This window comes from Onychomys torridus, unplaced genomic scaffold (genome assembly GCF_903995425.1).
Source record: "Onychomys torridus unplaced genomic scaffold, mOncTor1.1, whole genome shotgun sequence".
Taxonomy (NCBI): domain Eukaryota; kingdom Metazoa; phylum Chordata; class Mammalia; order Rodentia; family Cricetidae; genus Onychomys; species Onychomys torridus.
The window spans coordinates 1-15,253 of NW_023414046.1; the positions used below are offsets into that span (position 1 = coordinate 1).

The 15,253-nt window shown below is 36.5% G+C and overlaps 1 pseudogene; it reads left to right on the forward strand.

The window, feature by feature from the left end:
* The first annotated feature begins 7,190 nt into the window (after window positions 1-7,190).
* On the forward strand, window positions 7,191-14,724 carry LOC118576672 (annotated as a pseudogene).
* Window positions 14,725-15,253: the final 529 nt, after the last annotated feature.

The following is a 15,253-nucleotide window of genomic DNA, read 5'->3' on the forward strand; positions in this document are numbered from 1 at the left end:
CTCCTGTGAAAAGAGGTGATGCCACCAATGTTTGTTACTATGGAGGGATGTGATGGTAGAGTTAACAAGTTTGCATCTGCTAGATACCACTGATTTAGCACTAAGGGTGTCAGATTTAGAAGTTGGCAATAGTTTCTTGTTGTCAAAACAGCTATGCCTGTCTTCAAAGTTTTTTAGTTAATTATTTACTAATATTTTACTACCAGAAGCATTTTTCTCTTTACATGTCTTTCCATGCATTTCTAACAAGTTCTTAATCTCATTTTCATGGATGTGGTCATAAGTTACAATGACAAGATTGTAGCCACTTAGGGTTGTTTCTTACTAAGTCACAAATAGAATTAAGTTTGTGGTAGGGAAATATTTTTATTACTACAAAAGATTAATATGTGTGTATTTCTCCCTTTCCATTCCTCCCTCAAAATCTTCCATTGTACCATACCTTTCCTAATTCTTTCATACAAGTTGGGGAACAAGAAGTGCATGTATCTCAAAGCTAAAGTTATTTTTTATGACTTCTGATTACAACCTTTATTACAGTGTGAGAGTGCATATATGTTTTCAAACAGGGAATATGTCTGCTCTCTAAGTTTCTTTGTCTCTTTTCATGCATAGAATTTTTACATGCCTAGAAATAATCATCTTACTTATCAAGATTACACACTTATTAGCTGTGGGCAGGAATTTTGTCTCACTACATTGATTTTTATGGGGTATAAATTTTTTTCAGAGCTGAGGACTGGACCCTGGGCTTTGCACTTGCTAGGCAAGTGCTCTACCACTGAGCTAAATCTCCAACCCCATGGTCTAAATTTTTAAATAGATTTTACTTTAGGGCTATTATAACAATTCAGATAATATGATATACAAAAATAAAATTATATATCATTTATAATTAACATACTTTTTTTGAGGCAACATGACTTAGTCTATTGGAGTGCACATGATACAGACTTTACAAGGCATTTTATCCAAAATATTTGTGTGTATCCTTGCACACTCATGACTCAGATCTCACATGCAGGTTAGAGATCATCTGTGGAAGGACAACTTAACCTCCCACCATGTGTGTGTTGACATGAAACTCATCCCATACTCAGTGCTAGGTTTTTGCACTAGGTGAACTATATTTTTTTCCATATGACAAATCCTGTTATACATGGGGCCTGTTACCCTTCCAAATTAAAATTGGTAGTCTCTAGAAATGTATGAGATGAAGAACATGTCTATCCCATTGACTTTAAATTGTGGTTGACTAGATATGTCAAAGCAGATTATCCCAAATATCCAACTATTTCTTATATTAATAATGTGACAAAAATCCATGTATGATATAAATATTATCTTTTACAATTTGGATATTAGGAGTTTTTCTCCTCTACTATAAATATATGCCTTTTTGTGAGCAGTTTTGCCGCAGACCACCCAGAGGGAGACCACCACTGCGGGAGAACCAGGGAGAAGGCTCAAGGAGAAGTCAGGAATCGGCGAGGAGAATGACAGACAGACACATTTGTTGATGTGCTGCTGCAATTTTACTTCTGTATAGGCAATGCTTATATACTTTTACAATCAAGGAACTTGGCAGGGGGTTACATCAGGCCATTATTTTTTACAATTACTCAGAATTAGCAAGAAACAATAACAAGAGACATCCATATCTATTTTTGTGTATCACTTCCGCAGCGGGAGTTCACCGTGGCTATTGTCTGAGGGCATGATCTCAGAATTTTGTGAAATCTGTCTCGCGCCAGTGACCACATCTGTGGGAGCCAAACTCTTGCCAGCCTGGGTTATATTTTACTATCATATACCCATTTGCTTTCCAAGCCGTTCTTCATAATTTACCCATCTGTTCCCAACTTTATCATAACTTCCTGTATATGGGAGCGGCTCTAGGTAGCTTCCACCTTCGGGGGTCCACCTAGGGGCTGCCCACCAGCTCCCTCTTAAGAAGTACTGTGTATACCCCCTGGGAAGTGTGTGCTGGGGAATTTTCTCTAACTCTTTCTCTCTAGAAGGGTCTGGCATGCTATGTTTATTCCCTCGTAACATTTATATTTTTACTTTCATTTTTGGGCTCTCTGGCTGTTTCTGACAAGAGCTCGCGCTGCTCTACTCTAAACAGGAACGACCCCAGAGATGTATTTGAGGAAGTCTTTTTAGCTTCCTTATACACTGGTCTGATAAATGGAGGTGCTCCGGGTACAGGTGACCTGGGTCAGTCATGTTGGTGCCGACCTGTACTGGTTGTGCTGTTAACTGGAGAAGACACAGATAAGACATACAGAGAAAGATCGTGATTAGTACCAACAAGGACTGTCGTCAAGGCCATTTGGTTCTCCAGGGCTTCCTGGGATCCTCAGGCTGCATGACGATTGCTGATTGTGGGGGGAACCGCCTGAGGCCACGCTCCGGGAAGCTCCAACCTCAACCCTTCAGCTGCTGGGCCCCAGCGCAGCTGCATACTTGCTACAGCTACACAGGTGTCACAGCTGTGGGCGTAGCACAGTTTCACACATCAAAATCAAAAAGTAATTCCTTGCAGCTTATTCTAAAATACTTTGCAGTGGGATACTTGTTTTAAAAAAAAATATATTACTTCATTTATTTTTGAAATTTTAATGAAATTGGAGTATTTCTCTTTTCCTTCCTTACCTCCAAACTTTGTCACATAACTCTTTTCCTCCCTTCCAAACTTATGGACTGTTTAAAAATTGTTAGTACACAAACATATGTGTGTACATATATATATACATGTTCCTAACTATAAGCAGATCAGTCTACATAAATGTACTCCTTTCCATAGTTTTGATTATTACCATTTGCTATTGGATATTCAATGGCTTTGCTTTTCTGTGTAGAAGACTATTCTCTGACTTTTGATATTCCTTAGTTGTCTCTAGTTCTTTGTATAGAAATAAGACCCTATGATTTTTCTCCCAGCCACTTTGCTGTATCTATTATTGTCTTCTTAATTCATATCATGTTTAGGCAGTCATGTTCATAAACCTTTCAGGATTAGACTTTAATTATAAAATGTAAAAACTTTCAAACAAGTAACCTAACTTGGAATGACCAAGATTTTTGGACATTGCTTTTTAATAATAGCAATAAATGCTTTTATTATCTTTTTCAAGACAAATAGTTAAGAGTAACACCAAATATACATGAATATATGTACATTGTATTTTTGGGGAATTTGAAAAACGCCATAAAGAGATAGAACTCTCAATTTTCTGGAGCATAACTTAGACAGTAAGGTCATCTTTTATGTTTCCCCCATCTGTCTTCCTTTCATGTATTAGCAGTGAAAATGTCTTGATGCCTGTCTATATCATGATTCTGAGCTCTTCCCTCCATTGCTGCCTGTGGCCTCATAATTGATCTCTTCTTTCCATGAATTGAAGCTCTGTGGCCTTTTCTCTTCATGTGGGTAGAGTGATCTTTGAATGCTCTCTACACCCTTGTATGAAGGTCTATGTGGACTGTATTAATTCATTAGAAAGGCCTTTTTTGGTGTCCATTCTGTTGTAGCCACTGTGTTTTGTTTATCCACACTTTGTACTTTTCATTAGCATGGAGATCTTATTTGCTAGCTCCCCTTTTCTTAGGGTGTTTCACAAAGAATGTGTAATCTGCCATGATGTTTTACAACACAGCAAGAAACACACATACAGCTAATCAGATACACACCAGACCACCTGGTGTAAGAATATTTTTTGGGTTCTCACAGATGTGAGTACTGATGGCTGTCATTGTTAGCAGTATGGGAATTCTTTTAATATTTACCTCAATGTGTCACTTGCAGAAATATAAGTGTCTATCTATCACTGTATTCACATTCAGTAATAATTCGGACCATTTTAGACTGATTTTGTCTAATAAGATTAAAAAATATTAAATTATCCAATGTCACTTTCATATCTAATGTAATTGAATAAATAAATAATGACATCTTTGATTTCCAGTGGAAATTATGCAATGCAGGGACAGAAATTCCTACAGCACATTCTCAGATTTCTAAACCTTTCAATATGTCTGTCCCTCTTCTACAGCTATCATCCAGTGACAATACTGTACATCATAGGTTACTAAAATTCATTTATGAATAAATCGAATCTTGTATTTTTATTCTCATCATTTTTGCCAATTTCTTAAGTTTTTCACGTTAGTCAAAATTTTTAAAATTTAATGTGTTTGAAATATATTAAAATATATTAAAATCCAAAATCAATTTTAACTAGTACATAGGAGATAGAATTGAACTTTCTTGTGTATAATGATAGTGAATATTCAGATCACAACATTTATGTACTTGAGTATGTTATAAATTTACTTGGTTTTGAACACAACTTTGTGCTCATTCAGAAAATCCTAATTTCATTTTTTCTCTTTCTATTTCTTTCTTTTGGGTTCTAGACAGATCCTAACTATGCTTCTGTGATATCTTGGACTCCCTTTCTTTTTCTCTGAAGCCATTTTCTCTTCAATGTGGCTTCTTCTCCACCTCTGTCTAACCTCCATGTTTGCTGAACTCAAGTACTTAAGAATGGCTGTCTTTCTTCTCTCTCCCATTTTCCCTTCCAAGAAACTAATATGATGTACTCCAGACTTATCCTGGTGCTTTTTAATTTAAAAAAAATCTAATAATAAAGCACTCAAGGTGCAAAAAGCACAAATTTTAGTATCATATATCAACTGTATATAATTTTTGCTGTTCTACATATAGGAAAAAAAGCAGAGATCCCACATATACTGATGAGATTTTGTGATTAAAGTTTTTATCCCCTTATTGTTGCTTAGTGTTTGGAGGCTTTGAACACCTCTGCTATCTTTTCATGGAAAATATAACAGGGATTATGAAAAGAATGTGCTCATAAGACTACATGCATGTAAAAAATTCTCAAAATGAATGCATTATGTGTGTGTGTGTGTGTGTGTGTGTGTGTGTGTGTGTGTGTGTATTTATACACACACATTCAAATCTTTCTGTTAGGAGAGAAAACTTGTTTTCTACTATTTTTCTTGGTTTCCACTATGAAGGACTTTTGTGCCCATTTCTCTTCCAGTACATGCATTTCTTTATTTATCATTTTGGTGTGTCTGGCTGCTTTCTTGTTGGTTTTTAAATACTTTCATGAATTAATTGAGAACTTAAGTACAGTGTGTTTTGATGGCATTCTCTCCTCCCCTAAGTCCTTCCAAATGTGCTCCTTTATACTAACTGCCCTGTTCACCCAATTTGACATTTCTTCTTCTTCCCCTAAGAGACCTGTCTGTGTTGTATTACTCATAAAACTGGAGCCTTCCCTGTACTGTGGTAAACCTACTGGATTTCAAAGCTTTGATAATAACTGACTATCACAAAACCTGTCAAGTACGAAATTCCCTCGGCTAGTGGTGTGATTTCACATAAAACTCCCTTCTCTACTCTTGAGGGTTTTTTTCCCCTAGAATGACCTTTGCAGCTCTTATTTCACTTCCCCAGCAATGCAGGTCTTGGTTGAAGCCAGTTTTCCCAATGTTTGACAGGGTGTTGGTCTTCCATTTGGATCCCTTCCTGTCTGTTTTCAATTTACTTTAACACAATCCTGGTATATGCTAGTGTGTCGAGTGTAGCTATAACATACCTTGGTCTGAACAACTCAGAAAGTTTTGTGGTACCCAGAGGAATAGCCTGGTGAAGTGTGTTACCAGAATCCAGCCAGGTATTTCTGAGAGAATGAACTTTTCCTCTGGTACCTTCCATCAACACATAGGCAATGGAGGAATGTTTTTCTGTATACTGCAAATATGTGTTGCTCTGTTTGGTTGATAAATAAAGCTATTAGGCTCATGGCAAAGCAGCTTAGAGGAGGTGGGATATTCAAAGAGAGAGACAGGAAGATGGCAGGGAGAGACACTAGCAAGCCACTCACAGAACATCATTTAATGGGACAGTAAAGCCACAGAATATGTGATGATACTTAGATTAATAGTTATTGGCTAATTTAAGATTTAAGAGCTATCTAGCAAAAATCTTGTGCCATGGCCATGTAGTTATAATTAATATAAGCTTCTGTGTGTTTACTTGGGGGATGCAAGTAGGAGAGATTAGTCACAACTGCCATCGGGCCAGGACATAGGAAAACTCCTGACTACATATAATTTTGTACTGACCATTTTTCTTTACCCTGCAGTCTCAGGTAGCACTGGTTTGTCATATGTGTCATCAGAAAATCAATAAGTTTTAGTGTCATCTGTCAGACAGTAAGTTAAACTGTGTGCCTATGGTGGACAGCAAATTCTAGGGGAAGCCACATAGCACCTAGAAGGGCCAAGATTTTTTAATGTCCTTTTTTCCAGCAATGAGAAACCATCTTTCTCTACAGATTACACAGGTGACATATCCACTTGTAAAATCATATCAACTCATGGTCCATGTATATAGTAGTGGAGTTTCCTTTTCCCCATATGAGATACTTGGCTAGATCAATCAGTTCCTCTACCTGGGATGAGGTTCCTAGTTTAGGCACAAATAATCAAATTAAAATTAAAAATTGCATCTCCCATGTTCCTGGTTTCATCTTTCATCTGGTGACAGTGTTGTATGAGTACCTGTAGGTCATCTTCAGGCAAGAGGGATAGTTGGATTGATGACAAACTGAACTCAAGTTGGGGCAAGGAGTAGAGTCTTGTACTGTGTCAAAAAGTCATTAAACAGTTGATGATTTTTTTTTCCTCAGTAGAAGTCATTTCTTCTAGATACTATGAGTATCAGATCTTAACACATTTATCTCAATTGCAATCTTTTATTGAGCAAGCGGTACTCTCCATACATATTTGACAGATGGGCCATCCTATGGCTATAGGGTCCAATCATTTGTACTGATATATCACAGGGTCCCAACATTCGGGTGAAACCCCTTTATCTTTTGTGTCATGGATGGGCAATGAAAAGTTTTTGAGGCATCTGGAAGTTCTAGGGCTGGAGCCAAATTCAGAGATATTTTTAAAGCCTTAAATGTCTTTCATTTAGTCTCAGTCAAGATTAGGGGCTTAGTACTCCTACTTTATGCTTATGCATAGAGGCATTGCAGTTTCCACAAACACTGAAATTCCCAGCTGCATGCAGGAATTCTGGAATCTGTCCCTTAGTCTTTGTAGTTGGAATCTGCAGTGCTGTGTGGTCTGTAATTGACTCAGGTATGTTTTTATTCGATCTCTGTAGGTATAATTTTAAAATACACCAGTTGGTTCTGGCCGTGCTACTTGCCATTGAGGAGATCAACAGGAACCCTCATCTTTTACCCAACATATCTCTGGGATTTGACTTCTATAATATCCCATACAGTGAGAAAAACATTCTTATGAACGCCCTTTTTTGGCTCACAGGCCGGAGAAGTCAACAAAGACTTCACTGTAATTATAACTGTGTAAAGGGGAGAAAGTCAACTGCTGCGATAACAGGACCATCATGGGTAAAATCTGCCCATATTGGGACACTGCTTCAGCTCTACAAATTTCCACAGGTGAGCAGTTGTATGGGATAAAAATGCAGTTCTACTTTGCTCACATTTCAGGTGTGTCCAAAGGTATAAAGGTATACTTGGATTAGTTAGATATCAATGAAATCTGTCCAGATAATTAGAGATGGACCTCTATTTCAGTCACTGGGAAAAGAAAGGGGAGGTTGGATTAGACAAGGAGGTTTAATAAATATAGAAAATAGGCCAGTAAATTTCTGAAAAATTTTCTCATAGAAATTTGCCTTTAAAATCAGGGTGAATCCATCATTGTGCTAACCATTTCCATCTGTTTCTGTAGAACAATAATCAAGCATAATGTCATTGTTCTTTCTCTTGTTTCCATTTTTTTCCCTCTTCAGCTCACTGTTGGTCCCTTTGAGCCTATCTTCAGTGAACAAGGTCAGTTTACTTCTCTCTACCAGATGGCCCCCAAAGGCACAACTCTGGCTCTTGCCATGGTCTCTTTGATGCTTCATTTTGGCTGGACCTGGGTGGGTCTGCTTATCCCAGATGATCACAGAGGGACTCAGTTTCTAGCAGATATCAGAGAAAATATGGAGAAAAATCAAGTCTGCATAGCTTTTGTTGAAATGATTCAAAGCACCTGGAATTCACTTTCATACAAATATTGGAAAAGTCTAGGCATCATCCAGGAAACATTCGCGAATATTATTATCATTTATGGTGACAATGATTCACTACAAGGTTTAATGAGCAATCTAGGGCAACAGATTTTGACAACAAAAGTCTGGGTCATGACCTCTGAGTGGGATGTTACTAATATCGCTGATTATTTCTTGCTGGATTCATTCCATGGAAGTCTCATTTTTTCACAACACCATGAGCAGGTGGCTGAATGTAAAAATTTTATCTGAACAGTTAATCCTTATAAATACCCAGAAGACAATTACCTTCCAAAACTGTGGTTTTTATTTTTCAAGTGCTCATTTTCAGAGCTTGATTGTCATCTTTTGGATAACTGCCAACCCAATGCTTCCTTGGAATTCCTGCCTAGATATATTTTTGACATGGTAATGAATGAAGAAAGTTACAGTACATACAAGGCTGTATATACTGTGGCCCAAAGCCTCCATGAGATGAGACTTCAGCAAGTACAAATGCAACCATTTGGAAATGGGGAAAGATTTGTGTTCTTCCCCTGGCAGGTAATATATCCCTTCCAGTGTATTAGAGCACCACCAATCAGAGGCACCATACTAGGTATTATATATTTCAGTATTTAACATATAGTATATGTATTTATACACCTACATATATGCATATGTGTGTGTGTGTGTGTGTGTATGTGTGTTTTTGTGCGTGCATATATTTCCACAGGAAATTCTTCATGTGTTATCCTACCTTCCAGGTCAGTGCAGATATTTGTGTTCATGTTGCTGAGGAATAAGGTGCTAGTGGCAAGAAGGAAGTGATTTTAATGAATATAAAATTGTGTCACAAATAGCTTCATAATTTTATCATAGTAATTATTACACCAGAATTCTAAGAATTTTCTCAGTGAAAAAAATGGAAACACATTATCACAAGTTATTAGTATATAAATGATTTCATCTAACCACTATTTAGTCATAAATATTTAGTCATAAGTAGCCACATTTTACTCAATGAACTTTGGGATGAACCCTGTGTGTAAATGGGTATAGAATTCTTTTAAAGAAATTGTGATTTGCTTCAATCAATACTCACCAGTTCCATTCCTAAGTTTGTATAGAAGATGTTCTTGAGGCTGACTGTTCCTCAGATGTAGAATTGTATTCCATTAACTTAGATCACCTTTGCTGACCTTCAATGATACCTACATTATTACTGTATCCTACACCACAGATGATGAACATTGAGAGTTATTCTATAATCCATTGGTGCTCAAACACTCAGACACCCATTAAAACATATTCTTGCCTCACTTTCAGCTTCATCCTCTCTTGAGGAATATCCATGTGGGAGTCAACATGGCTTTAGAATGGAAACAGAAGTTAGATGATGATAAGTATGATATTCTCAACTTTTGGAATTTTCCAAAGGGTCTTGGACGAAAAGTGAAAGTAGGAAATTTTTTGCCCAATGCTCCCCAGAGTCAACAGTTGACTTTATCTGAGAAGATGATACAATGGCCAGAAAGATACTCAGAGGTGGGTTATATATTATCTCAATGCATTAAACTTAACATAAAAAATAAACATATTCCCTAGTAAAACCACTTCTACTTTTGAAACTAAATCTCAGTATTATAACATGCCAAGTACGCAAAGACAAAAAACATCTACTAGAAAACAGTGCTTTATCATCCTCTGGTTCTTAAATAAGGACATTTTTAAGCTTTAAATGTCTGCTAATATTCAGTGGTGCAAGGGTTAAATTTTGTCAATTTGACACAAATTAAGTACACCTGAGAAGTGGTGTCCTCATAATGTCTCATAGGACACTCTGATGCAGTAAATCTCAACATTCACAACAGAAAACTGTACAAGTTATATTTTCTTGCTATGATTAAATACCATCACCAGAAGTGACTTTTGGAAAAAAGAGTTTATCTGACTTATGGTTCTGGAGTTTCAAGTGACCTTTATACTTAGGAGGCATGCCAGTGTGTGGCATCCGTGGAGAGATGGGCCAGAACCTGAAACGAAATGTCTCAGTCCACACACTGAAAGCAGAGAGTGAATACTGGAATTAGGTGAGGGTCATAAATTTTCAAAATCCCCTACCACTGAAATAATTCTCCCAATATGTCTGCAACTCTTAAAGTTGCAATAACTCTCAAGATAGCACCACCATTGAGGAAATATATAGCCACATGTCTGTGTATATAATGCTACTTTTCATTTGAACTGATACATAATTTCTCTTTTAGAATTCCTTCACTGTATCTAAATTTTGAGTAGTTCATCTTGATTCCATGCTTAAAATTACAGAAGATAAACAGTTATCATTTCTTTTATCCACCCCTTAATTTGAAATACTATAGCGTACATGTCTGTATATTATCTCTTGTTCTGCTACTGAAGATACATACTTAATGTAACTTAAGCAAGTGTTTCTTTTGGATGACAGTATGAGCCTTCAGCCCTTATCTTTGGAAATTTGAGTGACACTTACTCTTAGAGTGAACCCTTTAAACTTCTCTTTAAAAACACTCACAGGGATGCCCAAAAATTTGTTTACATGGTGATTATAAGTCCTGTCAAGGTGACAAGCAAGATTTACAATCACGGTGAAATAAAAGTTTCTCAACACATTAGAAAGCAAGCACAGAGACAAGTTCCTTCTGGAAGGAGGACTTGACATTCTAGGTAATGGCTTCTATGACCTCCCTGCATCAAACTTATCCCTACCTCATTATGGACAAACTGTCTACTAATGGGATAATCCTCAGACCAAATTTGTATCAATCACAGATGCTCAAATTCGTTTTCTTCTTTTACAAGAATAAAACTTGCAAATTAATTATGAGATATTAAAGCATTATTGAGACTTTCAATAAACCATGAGAATTTGTTAACTTTGCTCAAATTTTTCTCAGATTCCTAAGTCTGTGTGCAATGAGAGCTGTGGTCCTGGATTCAGGAAAATTTCCCTAGAGAGCAAGGCTGTTTGCTGCTATGATTGCACTCCTTGTTCAGACAACGAGATTTCCAATGAGACAGGTAAGAATAAATCTTACAGAAATGGTTCCACTTTTCTACAGGATTCTGAATTTTCTTAAAAACTGAAAAACATCTAGAGAAGTCAGAATAATTTATTCCTTCTCTTATTTAGCATATGAAATGTGCATCACTATGTCTTGAAATAGTGCAGAGTAGGCACTGAATTTTACAGTTGATTTACATATATGATCAACTTCAGCAATTGTTTCCTGCAGGAAACCCCTTCTCTCTGTACTAATCAATATGCTTTATTTCCTCATATAATTTAACACATAGTAATAAAGTGTGCCAATTGGATGTTTTCCTACTGTATTTCAGTTATGATTGGAACTCCACTAATTGTAGGATAGGTTATTTTAATAATGATTCTTCCCAGCAAGAACAGAAAATTAGCAATTTGTGTTTGATATCTCCACTATATAATTATTGACTGTACAGTGCAACTAAAATTTCAAATTTCCTTAATGAACAGGATTATGTCCATTTTTAAGCTCCAATTCTGAGAAAAATTATTTAAAACAATATCCTCAAAGCAGTTCCAAAAGTCTGTTACTGAGAGTTGTACCAAGACCTAAGAGCTGCAATGGAATATAGAATCTTCATTTAGAAGAATTGGCCATGAACATATTCACAGCATGTTACATTTGGAAGAAAAATCTTTTAAAGCTAGTATTTCCATACCTAATACTTAATTTGCGACCAGGTTTATTTCAATTTTGAAATTTTGAAATATTTTCTATTCTTTGAGAATTTCATACTATGTATTTTGATCATATTCATACCCTCCCAAATCTTCCACTTTCCTACCTAACTTCTTTTCTCTCTTGTTAAAAAACTTAAGAAAAACTCATTGTGTTCAGTTTCTGCTACCCAAATACTCTTTGGAGAGGAGTCCCTTATGGAATATGGACTAATTCCTACTGCCACATTCTTAAAGTTTAAAGTGTCTTCCCCTTATATCTACTATGAGGTCAAATAACTTCTCAGTTAAGTGTAGTATTTTATGCCAACTCTCTTACATAATGATATTTAGTCTGCCCTGAGATTTCACATGTTATATGCATGATATCAAACCTTGAATTTATATATTCAACTGCCCAGCTGTGTCTGGAAGTTTCTATTCCCTTGAAGTATTTCGTGACCTCTGACTTTTACATTCTTTCTGCAAATTCTTTCATGGTTTTCTCACATTGAGATGTAAAATACTGTGCCCCCAAGCTGTTATTCAAAAGAAACACACTTTTAGTGAATATGCACACACACACACACACACACACACACACACACACACACACACACAGTAGTTTTTATTACATGTATCATGTGCCTTTAGTAAAGAATGGAGTAATACATGTGAGTCATCCATTAAAACTTAGAAAACTAAAACAAAATGAACACCTCCACATAAAAGAGAAGTAAATAACAGAGCCTAAGGTTATGCCTTGAAAGTAAGTCCTAAGAACAGATATAACAATGTATAACAATAGCTGAAGGAAACATTATTTACAAGTTATATAGAAATAAGTTTTATTCTACTAAAGTGAATTCAGTAATATGCTAATATAATTTGTCAACAAAATAATATTGAAAATCTGGTGATGAGTTTCTTTATAAATCATAAAAAAAAATGAAAGTGGAAATCTGGTGTGCATAAATCACTGTTATTGTACTTCAAATACAAGATGAATTTTATGAGAGAGCAGAATATTATAACACTGCTTTATTTCATACCCTAAAACTGTCTCAATATTTCTGACCTTTCCCCAATTGGAGTGAAGACTATTCACTAGTGCACTAGTCAAGCCTGTAACAACATAGTAATGCCCGTTCACTAAAGCTTTCACAGAGAAGAGTCAATATTAGAACACAGGAAGCATTTTAAAATGATAAGAAAATTTAGACCTTATGTTTAAGAAGAGTATTTTATGAAAATAATTTCAAGAGCATATTCCCTCTTTTGCACTATTCAATTTAATTATGTGGTATGACTTATGATGTGGTTTAAGAAATGAAGTAGGTTTAGGTATTGTAATTCAGTATTCTAATACCTTCCAAAAGAGATACACCAATAGCACAAGAGACTTGTAAATATATAAGAGAGAAAAGTGTAAGGCATATTTAATTTATATAACTATAAAGAAGATGGGTTATATGTGCAGCTACTAGTAATTGATAACTACTACCAAAGGAGGAACATCACTTTTCTTTAAGGTTGAGGACTCGGAAATGTTGGACTTATTCCAGTTTTTGCCCCCATAATGTGTAAATTCTAGCATCACTGAATAGACTCAGTGATTATTAAAATGTAAAAAGAAGAGATAAGAGAGCACATTAAGTTGGGATGTAAAAGTGGGAGAAGTTGAGAACAGAGCAAGAGAAAAGAGGGCTGAGTTGGATCAACACACTTTGTAAGTTCACTTAAAAAATAGCTGAAATATCAGATAAGTAAGTTGAGTGGTACAAATATGAAAATGTTCACTACAGAGTTCGTGTTCCTTTGTCCCTAAGAAAAAAGGAAAGTGATGTAGATAGTAGTTCTGTCAAAAAGTTCAGAAAAATGTCTTAGAGTAAAAGGCATAACTTCAGCCTGGATTAAATCATACCTTCATCTCTGAACAGGTATGGAGCAGTGCTTGAAGTGTCCAGAGAGCCATTATGCAGACACAGAGAAGAAACACTGCCTCCAGAAAGCTGTGAGTTTTCTTAACCATGAGGACCCCTTGGGGATGGCTCTCACAACTATAGCTGTGTGCTTCTCTGTACTCACAGCTGTGGTCCTTGCACTATTTGTGAAGTACAGAGACACTCCAATTGTCAAAGCTAATAATAGGACCCTTAGTTACACATTGCTTATCACACTCACTGTCTGTTTCCTCTGTGCCTTGCTCTTCATTGGTCGTCCCAACACCGCAACCAGTATACTGCAGCAGATCACATTTGGAGGTGCTTTCACTGTGGCTCTTGCCACTGTGTTGGCCAAAGCTATCACTGTGGTTATTGCCTTCAAGGTCACTTTTCCAAGGAAAGTGGTGAGGTGGTTAATAATATCAAAGGCTCCAAACCTTATAATCCCCATATGTACTCTGGTCCACCTTGTCCTCTGTGGAATCTGGCTAGGGACCTCCCCTCCCTTCCTTGACCAGGATGCTCATGCTGAACATGGGCATATCATCATTGTGTGTAACAAGGGCTCAGATTTTGCCTTCTATGGTATTCTGGGATATCTCTGCTCCTTGGCCCTTGGGAGTTTTACTGTGGCTTTCATGTCACGGAATCTTCCAGATACATTCAATGAAGCCAAGTTCCTGTCATTTAGCATGCTAGTGTTCTTCTGTGTCTGGGTCACATTCCTCCCTGTCTACCACAGCACCAAGGGGAAGGTCACGGTTGCTATGGAAGTCTTCTCTGCCTTGTCTTCTAGTGCAGCCCTCCTTGGCTTCATTTTTGTCCCTAAGTGCTATATTATCTTAATAAGGCCAGATAAGAACTCAGTTCATCATATCAGGAAAAGGCCACATTCTAGAAGGAATAACACTCTCAAAACCTAGTTCAAAACTCAACATAGTTCTCATATTCAGACATGAATTTCAAAGATGAAGTCAAGTTGATCTCTACTGAAAATACATACTATGCAATTAGAGTATGGGTTTTATTTTTTGTGCTTTTACCTGGTCATCTTCTTACAGGAAAATTTCTGTCTACAGTCATCCAAAGTACTAGAGCCTCTTTATACTGGAGCTATTGGAGTTATCCACACTTGAAATCCAGGAGTTAATTTCATAAGAGCAGACCCTCATTAGGTATCTGGGCTTATCTGAAATCTTCTGTGAATATCATGTTATTTTGAATGCATAGAGATCTACCTACATCTGCCTCTACTCTTCTGAGATGGACAGCTTCAGACCATCTCTTCTGGGATTAAAGATGGCCAGTCCCACCACTCCACCATATTCTTCTATAATATAGACCGCTAAGAATTATGTTATTGATTTAAATTGCTTGAAAGCATCAAGTATATTCTTTTTTCCAATTGTACTCATCACATGTTTTAAATTTTGTGTTTCCTAGTAAATTTTT